Consider the following 14,633-nt stretch of genomic DNA (forward strand, 5'->3'; position numbering starts at 1 on the left):
ATCTCCTTGCCCTTTCCCCCTCACAACAAACACCCTGTGAGGTAGGTGGGGCTGATAGAGCTCCGAGAAGCTGTGACTAGCCCAAGGTCACCCAGCTGGCGTGTGTGGGAGTGCACAGGCTAATCTGAATTCCCCAGAGAAGCCTCCACAGCTCAGGCGGCAGAGCTGAGAATCAAACACGGTTCCTCCAGATTAGATACACAAGCTCTTAACCTCCTACGCCACTGCTGCTAATATATACTTCACTATAATGCTATAGTGAAGGTTTGTTTTTTTTAAAAAGGGCTGTAATGCTATAGTGAAGTAGTTACTACTGAATTCCCCCCCCCCAAAAAAAAAGCTGGGGCAAATGGGGAGGGGCAAGGGGGAAAGAGGCAGGGGCAAGGGGAAAAGAATAAATGGTGGCGAAATGTGATGAAAAGCGGCCCAGCCCGTCCTGTCCGCAGGGCAGCCAAAGGCATCTTGGCTGTCATTTTTCAAAAACATTTGTATCAAACCGAGGAAAGATCAAGGAAAAGTGTGTGGGTGTGTGGGTGTGTGTGTGTGTGTGTGGGTGGGTGGGTGGGTGGGAGGGAGCGAAGGGAGGGAAGGGAGCATGAAAGAAGGAGAACTTCATTTAGATGTTCCCCACATCAGATCTGCAGCGAAGAGTCCAAGGTGAAGTCAAAATTTAATGTGGAAGCAGCTCAAAGCTGCCCCCAAATCCAGGGCAGGAGCATCTGTAGCCCCCCCCCGACAATCTCTCTCCCAGTAAACATCATCAGTCAGTTTTCCCTTCTAAAGCCAGGCAGGAAAATAACTGAAAGGGGACCGGAGTGATGAAGTGGAGCCTCAGAGAACGGCAAAATAGAGCCGGTTGTTGCATTCAGGGGGAATTTAATTCTGAAGAAAATAAATAGCGAGGAAGCTCGGGGAGACTGACTGGGGGTGCGATGAGAAGGGGCCAGACCTCAACCAGCTGCAGAAAATTGGCTTCCTTTGCAACACACTCCACTTTGAGCCCAGACAGCGAACACCTCCGATCCTTCCTTCCTTCCTTCCTTCCTTCCTTCCTTCCTTCCTTCCTTCCTTCCTTCCTTCCTTCCTTCCTTCCTTCCTTCCTTCCTTCCTTCCTTCCTTCCTTCCTTCCTTCCTTCCTTCCTTCCTTCCTTCCTTCCGAATCACCATCCCATCCAGTCGTCGAGTTTTTTGGGAATTGAGGAGGGCTCAAAAACAAGGTGAACTAAAAGAGATTCCACCTAAACATCAGAAAAAACTCCCTGACAGTAAATGCTGTTTGACAGTGGAATTCACTGCCTCGGAGTGTGGTGGAGTCTCCTTCTTGGAGGATTTTAAAGAGAGGCTGGATGGCCACCTGTCTGGAGTGCTTTGACTGTGTGTTCCTGCATGGAAGGGGTTTGAACTGGGTGGCCCCTGGGATCTCTCCCAACTCAAGAAGAAGAAGAAGAAGAAGAAGAAGAAGTAGTAGTAGTAGAAGAAGAAGAAGAAGAAGAAGAAGAAGAAGAAGAAGAAGACGACGACGACGACGACGACGACGAAGAGGAGGAGTTTGGATTTATATCCCCCACTGCCTCTCCTGCAGGGGACACAAAGGGGCGGTTAATCTCCTTGCCCTTCCCCCCCCTCACAACAAGCACCCTGTGAGATGGGTGGGGCCGCCCAGAAAACTCCGAAGCTGTGACTCAGCCAAGGTCACCCAGCTGGCGTGTGTGGGAGTCTAGCAGGCTGAGTCTGGGAATTCCCTCAGTGATCAGCCTCCACAGCTCAAGTGGCAGAGCTGGGAATCAAACCCGGTTCCTCCAGATTAGATACACGAGCTCTTAACCTCCTACGCCACTGCTGCTCTATGATTCTATGTCCTGCCACTTCGTTCTCCTGCTGCATGCGTGAGCCGGGCCTTAGCCTGCTCTAGTTATAGCAATTCCTATTTCTTATGCAGCTGCGTATATTGCAATTCCTATCACAGTTTCACTGTTGAGATTTCGGGGGAGAGGGCTCTTTTCTCCCAGGGGGCCGGCAGACTTCCAGGCAAATGCTTATCCGACCGTGACAGGGAGAGACCCCCTTCAAATAATGTTGGTGCTTTCTTGGAGGGAGGGGGGAGCCTCCGTTGTGACCCTGGGAGACCCCGCCACCCCTCCCATTCCCACTGCAGCCTGCCATTCGTAATCCCTCCTCCCAGCCTGTTGATAAAAGCAACGGCTGGTCGAAGAGAGAAGCTGAGGATGACGGCCTCTCTGCCACTCAGAGCCACGTTTTCAAATGCAATAAAACACAGCGGTTTTGCAACGATTCTCTGTTTATATTGAAATTATGCAATAATAAGCAACCAAATATTGAAGTAATAACAAATCTGAAAAGATTCTTTGCCCGCTGTTTCCCTCCTCTGGTGGGAAGGAAAGGGGCAACAGCGACGTCAGGGCACAGAAGGCCGTAAGTGGCGTCATCCACCTTCTGGCACGTCCTTCTGACCCCCAACCTTCCCTTTCCCCTCCCTGTGATGCTGCCAATGTGTTCTGTTTAGCACAAACTGCTTAGCCCCCCATTCGTCCAAGCAGGCAGCACCCACAGTAATGTGTTGTGTGTTTTCTGGGTTGTATGGCCGTGTTCCAGTAGCATTTTCTCCTGATGTTTCACCTGCGTCTGTGGCTGGCATCTTTGGAGGATCTGATGGTAGTAAAGCAAGTGGAGCATATATACCAGTGGTGGCGAACCTATGGCACGGGTGCCAGAGGTGGCACTCCAGGAAAACCCCAGAGTCTCTGTGGAGCACTTGGCGCAAGAACAGAGTGCCCCCCCACATCTAGGCTGGCCTGGGCCACTGGGCTGGATTATTAGCATTAAACCTAAGACCTAGTTTTGGGGAAGCAGTGTAGGTAACCTTGTTAAGCGCTGTTAAACCCCACTGATTTTCATGCAAAGAACTAAATCCTTTACCTGGGAGTAAGCTCAGTTGCTGGCAATGGGGTTTTAGCTACAGATAAACCCTCTAAGGTCATGAGGATTCACCCATTGGAAGAGTTGCTTTCGGTTGCTTCCAAAGCCAAGCCACCAGCTACCACCGCAAACACTCTCGAAAGTAACACACATCTGGAACCAACCGCTTTTTCTAAGCGAAAAACCTCAGTATCTCAGGTTAGAATCTGCCATGTTACACTTCTGCCGATAAATAAGCGGGTTTGGGGTTGCAATTTGGGCACTCGGTCTCGAAAAGGTTCACCATACTGATATACACCCATGGAATATCCAGGGTGGGAGAAAGAACCATTTGCATAGGTTAAAGGTGTTGGGTGCGATTTGCAAGCGTGATTTGCATGTGTTGAGTTGAATTTACCCATCTGAAGAGGAATCCACCCATCTGAAGATGCCAGCCACAGATGCAGGTGAAACTGCAGGAAAAAATGCTACTGGAACACAGCCATACAACCCGGAAAACCCACAACACCCCAGTGATTCAGGCTGTTGGTGGAATGTGTTGGCAGAAGGATGGGGGGAAAGCAATTAAAGCAGAATGAGGAGGACGGAGGCGGTCACAGGGAGGGGGGAGGGCAGATGCGTGCAAAGGTGGTGGGGGGGCAGGGGAGGGAGGGAGCAAGGTAGGCTGGCGGTGGACGGAGGGAAGATGTCCCGGGCAAAGCGGTGCTCAGTGGCAAATCACCATTGCTCTGGACACAAAGGAAATTAAACTCGCCCGTAAAGTGGTGTCACTTGGCACAGGGAAACTGGAAAGTGAATGCGGAATTTGGGGAAATACGCCCGTACTAGACATCCTGCTCCAACGTACATTCACACTTGCTGCGAGGCAGAGACCTGTGGCTAATCAGCCTTGGCAAAGGGGGAAAGGAATGCATTTGGGCATGTATTTTTATTTGTAATTTCTGAAATTGCTGCTATAATGTATTTTAAAGAATTTTAATGTTTTATCGTTATGTTGTATTTATGAGACCTTATATTGTATTTGTTTTATGTCTCATTGTACACCACCCAGAGCCCTTCGGGGGTTGTGTGGTCTATTAAGCCGAATAAAATAAAATAATAATAATAATAATAATGATGATGATGATGATGATGATGATGATGATGATGATGATGATGATGATGATGATGATAATAATAATAATAATAATAATAATAATAATAAAAGTCCTGCGGGATCTCCTCAAGAGTCTGTTGAGTGCAGCTTTCTGCTTCAAGGGGAGGACAGTCAGATGTCCACAGGAAGCTCACAAGCATAAGCATTTTATTGTCCTTGTGCACGCGCAACGAAATTTACAGCAGCATTCCTCGATGCACACAATGCCAGACTCATGCCCCATCCTCACTTTCCCCTTCCTCCATGCATCCCTACACAGCCCCAAACACATCAACACGAAGCCGCGGAGTTCAGCATCGCCACAGCTCTAGAGTAGAAGCTGTCTCTAAGCCTCTTTGTCCTAGTTTTGATAGACCTGTATCATCTGCCGGATGGTAACAGTTCAAAAAGAGAGTGTGCTGGATGAGACGGGTCCCTCAGAATATTTTGGGCTTTCTTTAGGCTTCGGGAATGATAGAGTTCTTCCAAGAAGGGGAGAGGGCAGCCGATCATCCTCTGTGCAGTAGGGATCACCCTTTGGAGCGCCTTCCTATCCGCCACTGTGCAACTGGAGAACCATACACAGATGCAGTAGGTTAGCAGAGCAGAGGCTGAGAGCCACACCCTGTTGCTCCTCTCCTAGCATCTATCTCAAAGGCATATTGCCTCTGAACATGGAGGTTCCATTTTTCCTGGGTGGCAAACAGCTGTTGATAGACTTGTTCTCTGCAAGTCAAATGAGGTTAGATCCACTGGGGGACGGACGGAGGGGAAAGAGGTGATGGTCGTGATTATTATTTATTAGCTATTGTCATCGATTTTTGACACCTATCAACCATTTCGTATTGAATCTCGTTTTATTCTTTTAATTGTACTGTTTTAATTAACATTGGATTGATATTTCGATTGTAATGATTTTAATGAGTGTATAATAGAATTTATATGGTGACCGGTCCTGAGCCCTGCGGGGATAGGGCGGCATACAAATCCAATAGAATAAATAAGTAAAATAAAAATAGTTGTGCAAAATGGCTGAACATTGTAAGCATATTTCTCCAGGGAAGAGAAGAGACATCCCAGGAGGGGCTGTTATCTCAGCACCCGACCGAGCACTCACGGCCCTCAGAGAACAATGTCTGGACCCTTCCTTTCCCTCTTTGGGATGCAGGAGCAGCAGTGGTGTAGGAGGTTAAGAGCTGGTGTACCTAATCTGGAGGAACCGGGTTTGATTCCCAGCTCTGCCGCCTGAGCTGTGGAGGCTTATCTGGGGAATTCAGATTAGCTATTGCTCCACCACACGCCAATGGGTGACATGGGTGACTTCTTCTTCCTCTTTCTTCTTCTTCTTCTTCTTCTTCTTCTTCTTCTTCTTCTTCTTCTTCTTCTTCTTCTTCTTCTTCTTCTTCTTCTTCTTCTTCTTCTTCTTCTTCTTCTTCTTCTTCTTCTTCTTCTTCTTCTTCTTCTTCCTCTTCCTCTTCCTCTTCCTCTTCCTCCTCCTCCTCCTCCTCCTCCTCCTCCTCCTCCTCCTCCTCCTCCTCCTCCTCCTCCTCCTCCTCCTCCTCCTCCTCCTCCTCCTCCTCCTCCTCCTCCTCCTCCTCCTCCTCCTCCTCCTCCTCCTCCTCCTCCTCCTCCTCCTCCTCCTGTTTCAGGTGGAGACTTCTGCTGCCACAGAGTCTCGCCCGCCTGGCCCCCTTCGCACATATTGCCAACACTTGCAATGCATAGACTGCCAGGAACCCCCGCTAGGTGAACTGGCCCACCCCTGGGCCTCTGCCACAGGTGATGAGCGTCTGTTTCTGAGCATGTGTCCGTGGGATGGGCAACATGTGTGTGAGCCGGCAGGCTCCGGCGGCTGCGCCAACGACGGTGTGCGTTAACTGACAGTCTGCGAAACCAGAAACAGGCTATTAGTGCCCTATTAGACAGCCGTCTCCAGTTCCAGCCGTGGTAATCCATGAAAGGAACATCTGAACACATTAGGAGCCCCCGGCCCGGCCCAGGCCCAGCCTGCAACGCAAGCGAGGAAGCCAGGCTGGGCTGGTTCGAATTACATCTTAAAAGCTATGGAGAGAGAGAGAGAGAGAGAGGGAGGGAAGAGACGGAGGAGAAGGAAGGAAGGAAGGAGGCCTAAATAATTAATGTTTTGCGTTGCAGGAGACGGGTCTGGAAAGCTGGCCAAAGCAGAGGGGGAAGACGGTGAAGGAGCGGCCCCTATTCTTCGCTTCTCTCTTTGTCCAGAAAGCTGATAAGTTGGCAACTTCCAATTCTGTGCCAAGGAGCCATGTGCAAACTAACCTGCAGCACACAGACAGCTGGACTGGAACACGCGAGTGCCTTTTAGTGTGGCTTTCATGAGTAGAAATGAGGAAGAAGAAGAAGAAGAGTTTGGATTTATATCCCCCCTTTCTCTCCTGCAGGAGACTCAAAGGGGCTGACAATCTCCTTGCCCTTCCCCCCTCACAACAAACACCCTGTGAGGTGGGTGGGGCTGAGAGAGCTCCTAAGAGCTGTGACTAGCCCAAGGTCACCCAGCTGGCGTGTGTGGGAGCGCACTGGGCTACTCTCAATGCCCAAGATAAGCCTCCGCAGCTCAGGCGGCAGAGCTGGGAATCAAACCCGGTTCCTCCAGATTAGATACACAAGCTCTTAACCTCCTACGCCACTGCTGCTCCCATATGCGGCAGATGCCGTTAAAGGACAGCTTCAGACAATGACTTTAAAAGCTTTAAAAAGGGCTTGGACAGATGTATGGAGGAGAAGTCGATCTATGGCTACCAATCTTGATCCTCCTTGATCTGAGATTGCAAATGCCTTAGCAGACCAGGTGCTCGGGAGCAGCAGCAGCAGGCCATTGCTTTCACCTCCTGCAGGTGAGCTCCCAAAGGCACCTGGTGGGCCACTGCGAGTAGCAGAGTGCTGGACGAGATGGACTCTGGTCTGATCCAGCAGGCTCTTTCTTATGTTCTTATGTTCTTATGACATGTGGACTTCACTTTCATATTTTTAATTGCATTTGTTTTACTGTATTTATTGGACTTTGTGACGATTTCTATTTGTTTGTTGGAAACCGCCTCGTGTCTGGCAGGGGAGGGTGGTATAAAAATCTAATGCAATAAAAAGTAAAATAAACTGATATTTAAGGGACAGTGAGCAAGACTGGTGGAAAAGTTGGCAACTCTTCCCTAACCCGAAGTGGCACTGTGGGTTCAATTTAAACAGGACCTAATCCAAACGCAAAATGCCTTGAGGTATTTTTTTTTCACTTCAGTCCATGTCATGTTTAAAACTTGGTCAGCTAATCGGAAACTCCCATTCATAGAAACACACAGCTGGGAGGGGCCTTGGGTGTCATCTATTCCAACCCGCTGAACAATGTAGGAAATTCACAACTACTTCGCCCCCCCAACCCCCAGCAAACCCCATTCTAACCCCAGAGGAAGGGAAAAAACCTCCAGGATCCCTGGCCAATTTGGCCTGGAAGAAAATTTGAACCAGACGTGTTTCTGCACTCCTACATTCCTGCTGGGTGGCCCTGGGCCAGTCACAGTTCTCTCAGAACTCTCTCAGCCCCATCTACCTCACTTAAGGTGTCTGTTGTGGGGGAGAGGAAGGGAAAGGAGCTTGTAAGAGAGAGAGAGAGAGTTTTGGATTTATATCCCCCCTTTCTCTCCTTCAGGAGACTCAAAGGGGCTGACAATCTCCTCGCCCTTCCCCCCTCACAACAAACACCCTGTGAGGTAGGTGGGGCTGAGAGAGCTCCGAGAAGCTGTGACTAGCCCAAGGTCACCCAGCTGGTGTGTGTGGGAGCGCACAGGCTAACCTGAATTCCCCAGATAAGCCTCCACAGCTCAGGCGGCAGAGCGGGGAATCAAACCCAGTTCCTCCAGATTAGATACACGAGCTCTTAACCTCCTACGCCTTTGAGTCTCCTACAGGAGAGAAAGTTGGGGCATAAATCCAAACTCCTCCTCCTCCTGACCCCATCCTTACATGTTCAGAGGAACGGCTACAGTCCCACGGAGAACACTTTTCAGACATGAACGAGTGGGATTTTAAAGGTCGAGAGCCAGAGCTTAGTTGGAGCTGGCTTCTCCGTGGAAGGCCAGACCTTGGGGGCTGAACAGGCACCTGCAACCTCTGGAGGCATGTGCAGAGTGCTCTCACAAACAACATCATTACAATGGAGGGGGGGGGGGAGGTGGCCCTGCCCAGAAACCTGAGGCCCAGCGCTGCTCCCTTTGGAAATACCCGTCAAAAGACCACAGCAAAGGAACAGGAAACGCTTACAGAAATGAGAGCAAAGTGTCTGGAGGGCATGTGGAGAGCTTTGGAGAAGTGCTGCTGAGGGAGGAGAGATGACGTTTGGGGCTGAAACTGCGACCCCCCCCCAGGGCAGGAGCTGGGGAAGCCCCCCCCCCCCAAAGAGGGACAGGAGCTGCTCTTGGATCGCAACTGATTCATAAGCTGTGCTGTTTCTGTCCTATTGGCCCCTCTGGATGTACATGGAGCAGGCACGGCTCTTACCCGCCCCCCCCCATTTCATCCTCCCGTAGGCCTGCTTGCAGGGGATGGGGGTGGGGGGCCAAATGCACAGGCTGCTCTGCACTACGCCTAACCCCCCCCCCCCCCAATTCAGAGACTGGAAGCCGAATAGTTGCCGTTTCCCACACAGCTGGTTTGAATCCGATTCAAAGCCAGGGAGTGGGGGGAGATAAAGGGGGTGGGGGACAACAAAGAGCAAAAGAGAAAAGAGACGGGCTGACAGATGTGGGCGGAGAGATCACCTCCTACCTGGTGCTTTTAACTGGAGAGCGGGTGGGGGGGTGGGGGGTTTTCGATCCTGGGACCTTTCGCCTGCCAAGCAGATGCTCCCCTCCTGAGCTGCAACCCCTCCCCTTCCCTCCCCTCCCAGGAAAAGGAAATAACTCAAAATGTTCTTCTGCAGTTAATAGAGACTCATGGCCCTCTTGAGTGAATTAAAATGCTAAAGGGGTCCCTCAAGCGCTCTCCTGCTCCAAACAGGGACCGCACAGGAAGACGATTCCCAGCCCCACTGCCAGGTCTCCGTTCCAGAAGACGGAGCGTGTAGATTTATACCCCGCTTTCCCCTACCTTTAAGGAGTCCCAAAGGGGCTGACAAACTCCTTTTCCCTTCCTCTCCCCAAAACAGGCAACTTGTGAGGCAGAGTTGGGAAGACTAGCCCAAGGTTACCTAGCAGGCTTCATGTGGAGGAGTAGGGAAACAAATCCAGTTCACCAGAGAAGAGTTGTCCACTCATGTGGTGGAGGAGTGGGGAATCAAACCCCCCCAGTAGAGTCCACCTGCTCTACAGCAGTGGCGTAGGAGGTTAAGAGCTTGTGTATCTAATCTGGAGGAACCGGGTTTGATTCCCAGCTCTGCCGCCTGAGCTGTGGAGGCTTATCTGGGGAATTCAGATTAGCCTGGGCACTCCCACACACGCCAGCTGGGTCACCTTGGGCTAGTCACAGCTTTCTGGAGCTCTCTCAGCCCCACCCACCTCACAGGGTGTTTGTTGTGAGGGGGGAAGGGCAAGGAGATTGTCAGCCCCTTTGAGTCTCCTGCAGGAGAGAAAGGGGGGATATAAATCCAAACTCCTCCTCCTCCTCCTCCTCCTCCTCCTCTTCTTCTTCTTCTTCTTCTTCTTCTTCTTCCTCTTCCACCTCCTCTTCTTCTTCTTCTTCTCTTCTGTGCGGGGTAACCCTAAACTTCCTTGGTAGCCTCCCATCCAACTACCAACCAGGGATGATCCTGTTTAGTCTTTGAGATCTGGTGAGATCAGGCTAGCCTGGGCCACCCAATCAGCGGAAGGAAAAGCTCTTTGTGGGGACTCCCCCAGATTCCTCCCCCCTCCTTACAAACCACCTTGCTCTCTCATAAACCAGGTCTGTTCAGGTGCACAAGTGGCCATTTTATTGGGCATCTCCTGTCAGCCCCAACCAGAGGTGGGATCCAACCAGTTCTCACCACTTCTCTAGAAGTGGTTACTAATTTTTTCTGAGTGCCGAGAAGGCACTCAGCAACCTCCCTGCCCAATGGGGACTGGAGGCGCGTGTGTGCGGCGGCGCCACTGTTTGAATCCCACCACTATCGGAACCCGTTATTAAAATGTTTGGATCCCACCACTGGCCCCAACAGGGTCACTTGGCCACGCGGCTGCTTTTGGCGGCCAACGGTTGGAAACGTCTTCCCAGGCTCAGCGAGGGCTCGTTTCAGCTCCGGAGAGCGGCAGAAACCCACAGGAGACGAGAGACTCTTTCAGAGAGCAGCGTGACCTTGCGGGAGACATTAGTCGGGAATGAGGTAGCTGGAAGGAGCCGCTCTAGGGAAGAGCCAGCCATAAAAACCAGGGAGTTAATCACTCTTGGGAGAAGCGGGAACGGCAGAATGAGGATGCCGGCTTTAAAAAGAAGCCACTGAGGAGACGTCATGGGTGGGAAGAGGGCATAAAGAGACTCCAGGCTCCGCAGTTTCTAAAAGGGGTATCAGCAGAGCCCCAGTTCTGATGCAGAGGAGAGCTGGGAGAGATCATGAGAGCCCCCCCCCACCCCCGCCCAAGGAAGGAGCTGCTTAATAGCCTAAAGGGAAGAAATGGAAAAAGCCATATGGCAGTGGGGGCGAACCTATGGCACGGGTGCCAGAGGTGGCACTCAGAGCCCTCTCTGTGGGCACTCGCGCACAGAATTCATCATGTGGGAGGGGGGTGGAAAATCACCCCCCACACACATCTAGGCTGGACTGGGGATGATCCGTTACCTGGGAGTAAGCTTGGTTGCTGGCAATGGGGCTCGCTTCTGAGTAAACCCTCCTAGGATCGTGATTCACCCATTTGAAGCATTGCACGGTTGCTTCACTAAGCTTACTCCCAAATTGCCGTGTTGGCACTCTGCGATAAATAAGTGGGTTTTGGGTTGCAATTTGGGCACTCGGTCTCGAAAAGGTTCGCCATCACTGCCACATGGGGTGGGGTGCGGGCGGTGAAGAGGAGCGTGCAGAGAGAGTCTCAAAGACTAAACAGGTCATCCCTAGTTAGTAGCTGGATGGGAGGCTACCAAGGAAGTTCAAGGTTCCCCCGCACAGAAGAGAAGAAGGGGGGGGGGCGCAAAAGGGGGGCAAAGAAGAAGGGGGGGGGCCAAAAGGAAGGTGAAGGCACCTGGACTGGGAATGCAGCTTGGCCTCACATGGGGCCAGATCCCGGTTTATTTGTGGCCCTCTGGGCTTCGCACGTGACAACGAGAAAGGCAGACAGCTGCATGAGGATCATGGAGATCCTGAGTGCCCTGGAAGGAGCGGAGGCCAATGCGAGTCTCAGACCCGGGAGGCCCAGGTTCGAATCTGTCCTGCACTTGCAGAGCTGACTCAGCTGATGTAATATTCCAAACAAACCCCGTGGCCTCCTCTCCCACTGCGCTCTTCCTCCAGCTGACAGCGTCTGCCTGGAGCTGTGGGACTTCTCTGCACAAGCAAAGGCCTGTTTCTGTCGCCACGGAATGGCTGAGCTGCCCTGTGACAGAATTTGCTGGTGAGACCAGAGAGGAAGGCCAGGCGCAGCAGAGCCGGCTGCTTGGCTGCAGAAGATGCTTCCATGATACATTTTCCAAAGGGGCTTTGGCCATTAAAGGACTGACTCCCAAGCAGGACTGGTGTTCAGCTCAGATCTTCCCAAAGGAACGCAGTTTGGTATAGGGGTCGAATTCCCACTTGACATTTGCACGCAGATCCAAACCTGTTCGTTGTGAAACTCTTCATCGGAGTTTCTCCCTCCCCACAGCAGCGAGCGCACAGCAGACACACCCGGTTGCAGAACTCTTAGCAATCCCCACTACCAGGCGAGCTCGCTTCGCCGGTCTCCCCTGATTGGCTGGCGTGCCTTGATGGGGCGGGACCTTTTCCCACTGCGGAAACGTACATTGCAGGGGCGTGATCAAAAAAACCAGCGGGTAAAAGTTTAACGTTTAACTGTTTAACTGTGCAAACAGTTAATCGTTACCTTGTAAACCACTAACGATTCAAAGTTACACGTTTGATTGTTTAACGTTTGCATCCCCTTCTGCTGGGCGATCGCAAAATTGGAAATGAAACCAAGGAAAGGCTGCGCGCGCATCGCAGTGCTGATTGGTTGCCTGAATTCCACGTCACACTCCAGGGTGGGAAACAAGTCAGGGTTTCAACCCTCATCCCTCGGATCAGCTCTGAACCGTGTTAATGGGGTCTATGCCACTTGCAACCAGGTCCTGCCGAAACGCGGATGAATGTGGAGAACGAGCGCCAGAAACGGAATCTGCCACGCAAGCAATGGGGAGGTCGTCCCTCAAACCTGGTTAGTTTGTGTTCTGAAACCTGGCTAAGACGGTAGTGGGGATTCGACCAGGGTTGCCAGGCTCCAGGGGGTGCCTGGAGGTCTCTCAGGATGACAACTGACCTTCAGGCAACAGAGATCCGTTCACCTAGAGAAAATGGAAGGTGGACTCTATGGAGCAGCAGTGGCGCAGGAGGTTAAGAGCTCATGTATCTATTCTGGAGGAACCGGGTTTGATTCCCAGCTCTGCCACTGTGGAGCTGTGGAGCTGTGGAGGCTTATCTGGGGAATTCGGATTAGTCTGTACACTCCAACACACGCCAGCTGGGTGACCTTGGGCTAGTCACAGCTTCTTGAAGCTCTCTCAGTCCCACCTACCTCACAGGGTGTTTGTTGTGGGGGGGGGGGAGGGCAAGGAGATTGTAAGCCCCGTTGAGTCTCCTGCAGGAGAGAAAGGGGGGATATAAATCAAACTCCTCCTCTCCTCCTCCGTTCTCTTCTTCTTCTTCTTCTTCTTCTTCTTCTTCTTCTTCTTCTTCTTCTTCTTCTTCTTCTTCTTCTTCTTCTTCTTCTTCTTCTTCTTCTTCTTCTTCTTCTTCTTCTTCTTCTTCTTCTTCTTCTTCTTCTTCTTCTTCTTATGTATCCCACTGAGGCCCTCCCCTCCCCAAACCCCGCCCCTGAAGTCCCCAGCAACTCCCCAACTGGCAACCCCAGTGCAGTTTTGAATTTTAAATCTTAACGATTCGAAAGCTTTTAACAAGATAAATCTCACACGGCTTTATGAGAGTTCAACAGGATGTGAATATTTTGCAACTCTAAAACAAATCAGCACATTTTCTAAAAAACTCTGCCAAGAAACGCTGAGCCCAGTTTGTCCCGCTTCTAATTTCCGAGTCTTCCTCCATAATCATCAGGACTGGAAATTTCAAAAAGGGAGGCGGGGGACAAACGTCTGGACGGGACATTGTTGCTCGCTGGCCTGATCCCGAGTGCCCTTCTCCTTTTTGCCCTTTTGAAGAGCTGCCTCCATCCCTTTGGAGAGACAGAGTGGTGTAGTGGTTAAGAATGGCAGACTCTAATCTGGAGGACTGGGGTTGTTTCCCTACTCCTGCACATGAAGCCTGCTGGGTGACCTTGGCCCAATCCCAGTTCTATCCAAATAATCTGGAGGACTGGGGTTGTTTCCCACTCCTGCACATGAAGCCTGCTGGGTGACCTTGGCCCAGTCCCAGTTCTATCCAAATAATCTGGAGGACTGGGGTTGTTTCCCACTCCTGCACATGAAGCCTGCTGGGTGATCTTGGCCCAGACCCAGTTCTATCCAAACTTTCTCAGCCCCACCTGCCTCACAAGGGGTCTGTTGTGGGAAGAGGAAGGGAAAGGAGCTGGTAAGCCCCGCTGAGTCTCCTTACAGGACAGAAAGGTGGGGGTATAAACCCAAACTCTTCTAAACTCTTCTTCTTTGGCCATCTCATGAGTAGAGAGGCTTCCCGTGTCGGGCTAACTCTCAGATGGGCGATTGGGGCAGCAGTGGAGGCAGATATGGGGTGCCGTGGGGCTGAAATGGTTGGATGCCTCAAGGAGACCGGCAGCCAGGCAAAGGGAGGCAGCGGGGGGGGAGGGGGGGGCGGCACCCAGGCAGCGGCAAGCCCTGAGGCCCCTCCCCGGGAGCTTAATACGAATAGTCGTTTGAAAAAGACCAGATCTGGGAAGCTCCCCCCCCCCCCATCCCCACAGCTCAAAGAGGCACCTTGGGGGATTCTTGGGTCCTTGCTTAGAAAGCCAACAGCAGCTGAGGCAGGCTTGGTGGGTGGCAGCCCTTCCTGAACCCCAAAAAGGAAGCTGTCTTCAGTGGGGGCGTAAGGGCCCCATGGGTGCAAACACAAGCAAGCAGAGACACCCTCTGGAACGGCTGCCCCTCCCTAGCCAGGCCAGTCCAACATGGCCTGGAGGCAGAGGCATGGGGGGCGAGGGGAGGGAGAATCAGCCCTCTTGGGTCCACCCTGAGGCCCGGCAGACCCCCGTCCCGAAGCCCCTCGCCAACACTGTTGTTTCTTGCAGCCGACGGGCCGCTCCCCAAAGCAATAAAGGAGCAGAAATATGATAACAGCCCAGCAATTTCCATGTCCCTGACAGGACAGAGAGCGATGACGGAAGATACTTTATCTCCGGCTCATAATCTATTGCACCAGAGAGCTCATAACTGCTGGGACATTTATACTTTAAATACCTTTTACATCCTG

At 51.7% G+C, this 14,633-nt stretch overlaps 1 protein-coding gene across 1 annotated transcript in view; it reads right to left on the reverse strand.

The window, feature by feature from the left end:
• Positions 1 to 14,633, reverse strand: part of CNTFR (ciliary neurotrophic factor receptor) — a 57,576-nt gene that overhangs the window by 12,494 nt on the left and 30,449 nt on the right. The window lies entirely within an intron of this gene.

This window comes from Sphaerodactylus townsendi, linkage group LG07 (assembly GCF_021028975.2).
Source record: "Sphaerodactylus townsendi isolate TG3544 linkage group LG07, MPM_Stown_v2.3, whole genome shotgun sequence".
Lineage (NCBI taxonomy): Eukaryota > Metazoa > Chordata > Lepidosauria > Squamata > Sphaerodactylidae > Sphaerodactylus > Sphaerodactylus townsendi.